The following is an 11,127-nucleotide window of genomic DNA, read 5'->3' on the forward strand; positions in this document are numbered from 1 at the left end:
TAAAAATTTTATTAAACTCTTATTTTCTTTTATAGTGGTATATTAGAAATGAGGAGTTGGTTTTGAATTTTCATATTTGTGAACTCTCTCTTGTTTGATAGTGAGAGATCTTCAAGTTTCCCTTATTTCCCAGTACATCTCAATATTCATTCCCTCATTGTTTTCAGGAGTTTTTAAGAACAGTAAGCCAATTGTGATTTTTAGGCTCTATCGCCTTTTGGGATCATAATTCCCTCTTGATCACTATTCACAAACTTAGTTTAATTAAATTGAAATTTTTTTGGATGGAGTAGATCACCCACTTTATGCCCACGCACACACCCATAGTAGCAATCTTGCTGATTTGCGAAACCCTTGATTGTTATTAGGTTTTGTGTTTATAACGTTATGATGTAACACCATTTTGTAGAATCTAGGTACCTTTTGTTTTTTATTGGCATAAAGAGTTTGTATTTTTTGGGTGGTTTCCTTTAATTTCAATATTTATGCACCATTCGGTTGGTTATGTACTATATGTGCATTGCAGGATTGAAACTGGGACTTGATTAGATTTTATTACATTTGTCATGTTCTTTATTATGTCAATGTTGTCATTTACTTGTGATAATAAGCTAACTTTACATTCTCATGTTGAAGCTTTCCTTTTGTCATCATAATATTGTAATGATATTATCAATTATTTTAGATGGACAAAAGTTGAATGCATCTTACCGACAGATTAATGTCAAGCGAATATGCTCAAGGGGTTAAGCAGTTCATCACAATGGTCGAGGTCATGCTCTTGAAAGTAACACTGTTAGATGCTCATATTGTATATGTTCTAATAATTTGTTCATACATATAAGTAAGGTAAAAAGCCATTTATTTATATCAGGGATGGATTCAAATTACACGAACTAGATATTTCATGGGGAGCAAGAATCTCAAAATTTTAGAGACGATAATGAAATTGATGATGACATTGGTCACATTGATGACATAGACAATATGTTAGCCGACATCCATACTACTACAACAGTGGAGGTTAATGAAGACATGGCTACAGTTAGTGGGGGTCTCAGCTTGGAGAAACCACAACTAACAACTTTTGACCATTTGTTTGAAGATGCTAGGCATCCACTCTATATTGGTTGCACAATATTTTCAAAGTTATCATTCATTATGAAGTTGCTCCACATAAAAGTGATTAGCAGCTAGAGTGTCAAGTCCATCAACAAGTTGATTAAACTGCTAGAGACTGCTTTTGCCGAATCACTATTGCTTAACTCTTTCCATGAGGCCCACACATTAGAGCGAGGTTTGGGCTTTAAGTACACAAAAATAAATACATGTCTAAATAATTGCATACTATATTAGAAGAAAAATGTCCCCCAGCCTTCAACTTTCAAACCTCAAAGCTCCCTGAGATTCCTTCATATCAAATCCAAAGTCTCCATGATGATTGACAAGTCAACTCACACTTGGAATGTATCTCTGGTCAATGCCCTTCTAAGCAAATTAGAAGCTGATCTAGTCAGTAGGATCCCTCTGAGCCTTTTCCCAACACCTAACAAACTTATCTGGAGATGTACCCCTTCAGGTGTATTTACTATAAAATTAGCATACTGCCTGCAATCAGAAATAGACCAGAGGGAGTGTGGCCAAGCCTCTATGCCCACAACTGAACCTGTGGCCTAGACCAAGGTGTGGCAACTCAGCATCCCAAATGCAGCCAAGACCTTCCAATGAAGGGCCTGCCTGGATGCTATCCCAACTAAGGAAAAACTACATCAGAGGAGGGTTACTAAGGATGCCTTGTGCCCCATGTGCAACATACAAACAGAAAACACTGAGCATGCCTTGTGGAATTGTCCCACAGCTCAAGACATCTAGAACTTAAGTGTTAGAAGGGTTCAGAAGGCAAGCAGGCATTTCCAGTCTTTTAAACTTCTTGTGGAGCATTTCTTGGAGAACTTGGAAGAAGAAGAGATCATTGAGTTCACCCTCACAGCTTGGAAGATCTGGAAAAGAAGAAATGATTCAATTTTCAGAAATGTAGTGGCTCACCCAAGCTCAATCATTCAAGCAACAAAGAGACTCATAGAAGACATTAACTAGACTATTCAACCATAAAGGAGAGTCCCTGCTACCACCACTGAATCCACGTGTTGGGAAGCTCCTCCTCAGGGTAATCTTAAGCTTAACTGGGATGCTGGATTGGACAAGATAAATAACAAGGTGGGGGGTTGGAGTAATAATCCGTGACTAGGATGGTAGAGTTAAAGCCTCCCTGAGAATGAACCACAACATATTTCCTGATTCTCTACTTACTGAAGCCTATGCAGTCTTCCAAGCATCTACCTTCTTCAAGAACCTAGGCTGGCAGAATGTGATCCTAGAGGGAGACTCTTTGCAAGTTGTCAATAGCCTCAATGCATCAGTAGTAACAGACACTTATGTGAGCATTCTTTTAAGGGACACGAAGTCACTACTAGACTCTTTCACCAACTGGTCTATTAGGCATGTTAGGAGAGCTTATAATCCTTTAGCTCATACTTTGTATCGAGATCCTCTGAGCATCAATGGTAGTATCGTCTCTCTTGATACTATTCCTTTTTGTATCCAAACTTTGATATAATATATGTCTACATATGACTTTCCTATCAAAAAAAAAATAATCGAAGAAAAATACTAACAAACAATTGCACCCTAAGTATAAAGCATTCAGATGGTTGTCTGCTACATGTAAGAGACAACTAGTACCCTAAAAGGTTTTGCAATATTTTCCATTGAAGCTAAGGCTGCAAAGATTTTTTATGCTAAAGAACATTACAGTTTATATGAGGTGGCATCACTCACAAAAAGATGTAGATAAGAACACTTTGAGACATCTTGCAAACTTTGAGGTAAGGAAGATCATTACAGTTTATATGGAGAAAGAGTAAATCCAAGTTCAATGTTAAGGAATATCATTGAGAGCCACCTACAAACCTATCTAGAGATGATATGATACAACTAAATAACATTGAACATGTGCAATTTGGCAAGGAAAAAAAAAAAAGAAAGAAAGAAAAAAAAAAAAAAAACAAAAAGAGGAAACATGCTCTTGAGGAGTTGAATTGGAAGAAAATAAGTATTTTCTTCTATTTTTCCTATTGGTCATCTCTAAACTTAGACACAACTTGGACATGCACATTGAAAAGAACATTTGTTACAACATTTTGGTTACGTTGATGAATATTCAAGGCAAAACAAAAAATAATATCAATACTCGCTGGGACTTGGTCGAACTTGGTATACTAAAAGATTTATATTTGAAAGAAGTTGGCGACCGAATTATAATTTTGTGTTGTATGGAGATGAAAGAAAGAGGTTTTGTGATTAGTTAAACAGTGTGAAATTTTTTTATACTTTTGCTTCTAATATTTCTAATTATGTTAATGTTAATGATTATAAAATATCAGAAATGAAAATTCATGATTGCTATATCTTCACTTTTTACTTTTACTTATCAGTTGTCACTTTTTACTTTATTTGTCTAGTAAAAGTACATATATATATATATATATATTTGTGGTTTTAAAATTAAACAACATGATCAACTCCAATGAGACAAAAGTTAAATTTATAGTAGTTTAGAAAGATTCTGCATGCAAGCCAACTCCGAATATTTATTGTGGTTTTAAAAATAAAATAAATATATTAATAAATATGTGTTATACATATAGGTATATTTTTAAGATTTATATTAAAAAATATTCTTAAGTTTCTCAGTATGTATATTTTTAAAATTTACATTGATGTTATTTTGAAATATAATTTCTCTATATATAATTTATTCATTTATTATCTATCTCGAAATGGTATACTGAAACATACTAGTACCGAAATATTTCATTCCAATGCTTCAACTGAAACACTGACCAGAACTGATTTTAAAACTTTGGGAAGAACACCTGGACAGGCTAGAGGAAGTACATGGATTGGTCTTTTGTTAACTAGCAAATAGTCGCAATCACCAACACCCAATGAATCGAGAATTGAAGAAGACACTAACTTATTATCAGATGACTCAACTCAACCACCAGATGTGGTATTTGAAACAGAGTTCTCGGACCCGATGGTTAGTGCAAGTAGAGTGTTAGGTGCTACATTCATGCTAAATAATAGTGTATTTAGTTATTCTTATTAAACCTAGAAAACTATATTTATGTTTGTGTTGGTTGTGACATGGAACTTTTGTGATTAGCGAGTAAGAAATCTAGTCGAAGGCCTACAAAGTATGCAAAGTTTGACAAATTTCGAAAGCTTTGTTTAATACCTTTGACCATCAAGAATGAAGATAATAAGGTGTCATGCAAAATTCGAGCATATTTATTAGAAGGGTTTTATGGATAATGAAACATCATGCTAACATGAGTTACCATCGATGGAGTGATATGCTTGCCGCTAAGAAAGATGAGCTATGTAATCGTGTCCGAGTAAGCCACACAAACACATTTTGCTAGCAATACCTTTTGCTTAAGGAATTATAATATTAATAATATAATATGTCCCATTTATACTATGGTGTTTAAACTGATTTTATCATAGAATGGGAGAGGAATAATCAATGAACAACAATTACAAACCATCTTCAAAGGAAATTCAACTCCTTTCACTACTAGCTACACAAAATCTACATTACATATGAAAGTTATAAAGCGGCACTAGCAAGAGGGACCTCTTTGGTGGATTAAGTGGTATGAAAGAAGTAATGTATGTAGTGGGAGAGTGGGGACTTCAAGGTAATATTATTGTGTTTACTTAACATTTCTTTATTTTGCAATGGTAATAGGATAGCTAGCTAACATTAATGTTTTAAGTTGGTGTTACCTGAATCTTTATTGCATGATGTATTATTTTGGTGTTGAATGTTTATTATTTGCAAAGGCTGTCATTGAAAAATAAGGTAAATAGAAAACAAAAACGTACAAACCACACCTAATTGGAAGTATTTTGTTTGACTCCTAAAGGAAAAGGTAATGGAGCATAGTGTAAGGATCACAATTCATATATGACCATAAACAAATTCTACAAAAAATTAAGTTTAGCTTTTTATCATTATTGTCTACCATTCTTGATTCGAGTTGAACTTAATTACAACGTGACAATATAAAAAATTTGATGAATTCATTGAAGAGTCGAGATGGTCTAAAAAGATAAATAAGTTTGTAACACAGAAGGATGAAGAACTTTATATGTGTAAAGTGCATATGTTGTTGTTGTTAATTTCCTTAGCTACATAGTTCAAAGAAATCTTTGCTTATAAACTGTTTAATTTTATTACGCGAATTGATGAATATAATTATGGTGAATATTATTCGCAAAAAATCAAATGATGGCAAAGCTAAATGCAACGGAACATAAGAATTGAACCAAGGAGGCAGCGGTGAGGGTCTTTAAAGAGGTTATAGGATGTAGATTGAGGCATGGGCCAAATTCAGATGCTTAAGTCATCAGGAACCTAGCAAAACTATGAGAATGCTGGAGAATTGACACAAGATGCACAGTATTATAAGGCTGAGCTTAAGGTATTAAAAGAAAGTGTAAGGGAAATGTTGGAAAAGCAAGCATAACTTGATAAGTTTATGGCATACTCAATATCACAGCAGCAATCTCAGGGAGAGTCTCTAATGAAGACTTAGGGAGCTGACTAACTTTGTTGTTTAGGCAACTTTTTGAATGGCTATGTTAGGAGGCCAATGATAATATCATTGGAAGCTTTTTGCTTACCACATTAAAGGGCAAAAGGGTTAGAACTTAATACCTTTCCATTTGATCTTAAAAGCATTGAGGTGAAATATAGGAATAAAAATAATTAAAACTTATTTTGAATTTAAATATGTAATACTGTTAGCTTAAGCCCAACACAGATGTGTGTTACTTATAATTTATTCAAATCAATTAGTTTCAAATTTTTTATTTTAAGGCCTTATTTAACGATTTAATGAAAATAATGCTTTAAAACCTTATTTAATTAAAATAATTGCCAATTAGTTGGCATGAAAATGTTGTTGGTTATCACATCTGTACTAGAACACATTAATGATCTTTGGTTTGCATCCATGTGATGCCAGATAATTTACTTTTCAATAGTTTTTGTCTAGCCGTGACTTCTAAGTATTGACCATTTGCACCAGAGTTAGAATTGAAAAGCAATGAGAGTAAAACTAGTTGTTAGGTGAACATATTCAACTTGTCACTGGAATATATATATGGTAGATTTTAGTTGAACATCATATGGTAAACCGAATTGTGACTTATCTGGTGGAATATTAATCCATTAATGATTATTTATTGTAAGAACATTGTTGGATGCAAGAAAATAAAATTTCAGAACTGATTAGGAGATGATAAAAGATGAGATCTACCATATTTTATAACTAGAGACCACACTTTAATGAAGAGACATAAGGAATACTAATAGAACCATATAATTATCCTGCTAAGGCTCTAAATGTTATTTGCTACTATTGAAATGTGATATGAATATGTCTCTTTTGATATTAAAGTTATGTATGGATAGAATGCTTGGTATATAAATGATAGTACTGAAGTTACCATAATATATATGACCAATTTTTCATTATATCTTTACCAAATTGCATGCTTAAGCATTGCCTTCCAAATAGGTAGATTGATACATCAATAAATGGATAGATTTGTTTATCAGGTTGCTGAAATATATTTATCACTAGATGGATAATTAATTGTTTGTTCAAAAATTTATTTTTATTCAGTTTTATTCAAGCTCAAAAGACCTTAGATATAGTTTATTTGGACATGCAACTTCTGTCCCAATAAATAGTACTCGAAAGAGGTTTTCAAGCCACTAAAACTAAAAAACACTATTGAAAGTGAATGAAAAAAAACTGATATTGCATATTGTTAGCAAAAATTTGATGGTCTAGGAAACATTTTGCATCAAAGGCTTTAGTTGCGACGATAATATTACAAGTGGACGATAAAATTTTTTATCCCACCAATCGTAACCAAAATAACTATTTGTAATGCCAACAATTCACCATAATTATCTTATCAGTTGGTAAAGAGCATCTAACTATTTCGAAAAAATAATTAAATAAGTCACCATGTAATATTGTCCAAAATAATGTTTACTTATGTTAACACTAATGCCTTTTTACGAAGATATTTTTTGGTCAAAATATTTTTTTTGTGACAACACCATATTGATCAATAAACACTCTTATTTCCTATCATATGTAGACTTTTTATGGCCAACATAACATACATAGGCAACAACATTAATAGTTGCAATAGGGTTGAAGATTTGTGACCACTTATAAATATGGTTACAACATATCTTTTTTTGTGCTTCTTTTATGTCACTTTGCAGCCATCAAAATTGGACAGAAATACTATTTTGCAACAAAAAAATATTATTTTTTATGGCGAAATTGAACGCCACAAATAGTTGTATTTTTTGTATTGTATCTAAGAGTAGTATATGAAATTACATAATTTTGTGAATTTACTTTTATTTGTTCTCTCTGTGATTGTAATACTTCTAAAAAAGATTGTGTTCCTCATCCACATAATTAGTCGTTCAGTTTTGCATCGCTATGTTTTTTATCTTCAAACTTTTATTTTGATCATTTTGATTCCCAAGTTTATAATTTTTTATAATAAAAGTTAGAGGTGTAATAATAGTTTATTTTAATTATTAATTATCTTTGATAAGAAAATTAAGGCCAATTTAGGCACCACTAGTCTGGATGGAACCTAGGGTTGCCTGGCTGATTTTAGCCACGATAAATGTGTACACAACTATTTCTTATTTTTTTTAATTCTTTGATTGATTTAATTTTCATTTTTGAATAGGTTTAAGGTTTTTATTTAATTAAGAGTCTTCTATCCATTTTTTATTATTTAAATAAATTTATACAAACAACTAGGCTTGCTACTTGCCCCATTGTTGGGGACTATATATATAGCCAACGTCCCATGCTCCAATTCAACCGTGACATATGTTGTTCCCATTCTATAAGTAATTGGAAAATGATATTTTCAATTTTAGGGATGTGCAAGTTTCGTGTAGTCCTTTTGAAAAACAATTAGATAAATCTGCAACACTACAACAAAAAAGCTTTTTTGGAACGAAGTCTTCATCCCAAAAAATTATTAATTAAAATATATAAATAATAATGAACTAATATCAATTAACTAATATATATTTATCAATTTTGATAATTTAAAAAAACTTCTTTTAGGCTATTTTAAGTAAAAAAAAAATATGCAAATAAAGTCAAATAGTTATATTATTCAAAATCGTAAACATTGTTGTTTTTTTTATACTGATGGACTAAAAATACTTATTGGGGGTTTTTTTGTATACTTCAAGAATAATGTGCTTTTTTGTATGATTAGGCCCCATTTGAAACTACTTTAACATTTGAACTCATACTTCATCAGTGATCAACTGAAATAATTTTGTTCAAATGTATTGACAATGAAAAACGTTCGAATGTTAAAGTTAGTGGTGAAATCAAGAACTATGTTTCAAAGTATTATGTTGAATGTTCAAACTTTTACTAGGAGATGACATTCAAACGTAGATGTCATGTTTGATGTTGTCACTAAGCATTTGAATGCTAGTTACATTCGAACATGATCTTATTGATATTTGAATGTCAATTAAGGATTACATTCAAATGTTCTATGTAATCATTTGAATGGTTTGATTGATTACGTTTGAACAGTTTTTGGTCGTTTGAATATTAAGAATTTGATTTTAGCCAATAATAAAAATCAAATACACATCTATAACATTTCAAAATATACATTATAATTTGTTTAATAAACAAAAAAGTAGTCTTATAAGTGCAAACTAAAGAAATAAAATAATAGTGTTTGTCGTATAGAAACAATTATATATTGTGCATATCTGGATAACTCAATTGCTTGGAGGCCTTAATTGTTGTATAAGTATCTACGTTTGAAGTTGCATTTCTCTCTTAGACTCCTCTGGATTCTGTTCTTTTTGTTTCAATCATATGACCATATCTGCATGTTGAGCCACTTGAGGCTCTAACTCATGTTACTTTGTCCTTAATTCCTCGATCTCAGACATCACTTCCTCTAACACTCTAAAGGTATTTGAGGCATTATTGGATGATGGGGAAGAATTAGAAAGCTTCACACAATAGCTCAAACCCTTCAAATATTCTGAACGTGGACCCAAAAATTTTGTAAATAGGTCAACATCATTTGTTAATAAATTTTGATTTGACATGAATTCAGCACGTAAGAGAACTATTTTTTCTTACACAAAACAAAGAATCAATATTATCATAAATACTCAAATATATTTAATTAAAAAAATAATAATACTCAGATTATTTTCACGGGCGTCCGGATGAGTTCACTCTCCATTATGATTAGTATATGATGCAATATATAATTTTTCAGATCATAATTAGTATTTAACTCTTGCTACAAGACACATATTTTATAAATCTAAAGTCATTATAATACAAAAAACAACAACCTATATACAATCAAATATATAAAATAACATTATTAATTTCTTAGAAAGGCGATTGAAAGATTATGAGCTTGCATAATGATTAATCTTCAATTTTGATCTATCTTTTTATTTATAAAATTTAGCTTCTACATAGAAGTTTTAAATATTAGCAAGAGAAAATTATAAAATATGAAACGTAAAATAATTCATTTACCTTATATGTAAGATTCTTAAATATATCACAAAATTTTTTTCAATTGGAAGATTAGTCATCCTGAAAATGATATTGGCGTGCATTATCCTTGTTCTCAAACTTATTATAATGCTCATGACATCTCGCCTTATATTTGCGAAATACATTATACATAAGCTCATCAAGATCTTACGCTCATCTCTCTGACCAAAATTTAATTTGAAGTCATCATTGAAAAAATATATACACAAATAAATCATTTGCATATTTTATATTTTGCATACATATCAAATAAGTTTAGAAGTCAATTAAACATTACTAAACAACACTTTTTGATAAGCTCTTTGACATCCTGGGAGACTTTATGCCATGAACTTGTAACCAAATGTGCATAAATTTGTAAAAGAGCATCCACGCACGATGCAAGCTAAGTTGCTGGTTATCATTAACCTCCGGTATATTTGTCATGAATTAATCTTAATATATATACTATATCATATTGAGATATCATATATAGTATACATATATAGTACACATAGTGATAACATATATTGATATCATATAGTGATATTATATATCATATGTGCTATATCATATAGTGCTACTTGAGAATTATATATAGATTCGTGCTACTCCTATAAAAGATTTGATGTCAAATGGGTAATGAATAATTTAATTACTTTTCATTTTTTTCTCTTTTCTTTCAAATATTTTTTAAATCACTTAATTTATTAAAAAACATTTCTTTAATCATTAAGTAAAACAATTCGATACAAAATAGGTGTACGAAAATTCAGTGGCTCTATTATTTCTCTTATATATATAGTATATAATGACATCATATAGTGATATGATATATATTATATCATATATATATATATAATATATAGTGATATCATATAGTGAGTGATGATATCAGGGATATGATATATACCACATATATAGTATATATAGTGATATCATGTAGTGACGATATCATAAAGTAATATCATACTATATATTATATTAAATTTCAAATTTTAATTACTTTAATAAAGTTAAAATAGACACCGTTTGAACGGTAATTACTAGTGTTCAAACCGTACAACATATATAACATTGTTTGAATGTAGAATTATCGTTCGAAATGTATAGTTGGAATGTATAAAATAATGTTCAAATGGTATAACACATAAAACGACATTTGAATATATTAATCATTGCCCGTTATTTCTAAAACTCAAAACCCCTCCTCTTGGTTCAAACACTCCTTGAGGCCTTTTGACCACCATTGTCACCACCACTATCAAAGACAACTTCTAGTCAAGAGGTACACAACTTATATGCTTTTAATGGGTTGATTTGGAGTTGTTTGGATTGACTATTGGTGGAAAATAGGAAAATCAATGTTTTCGTATTTTCCATCAATGGATACCATAGGTGGCTG

This window comes from Carya illinoinensis, chromosome 4 (assembly GCF_018687715.1).
Source record: "Carya illinoinensis cultivar Pawnee chromosome 4, C.illinoinensisPawnee_v1, whole genome shotgun sequence".
NCBI classification, from domain to species: Eukaryota; Viridiplantae; Streptophyta; class Magnoliopsida; order Fagales; family Juglandaceae; genus Carya; species Carya illinoinensis.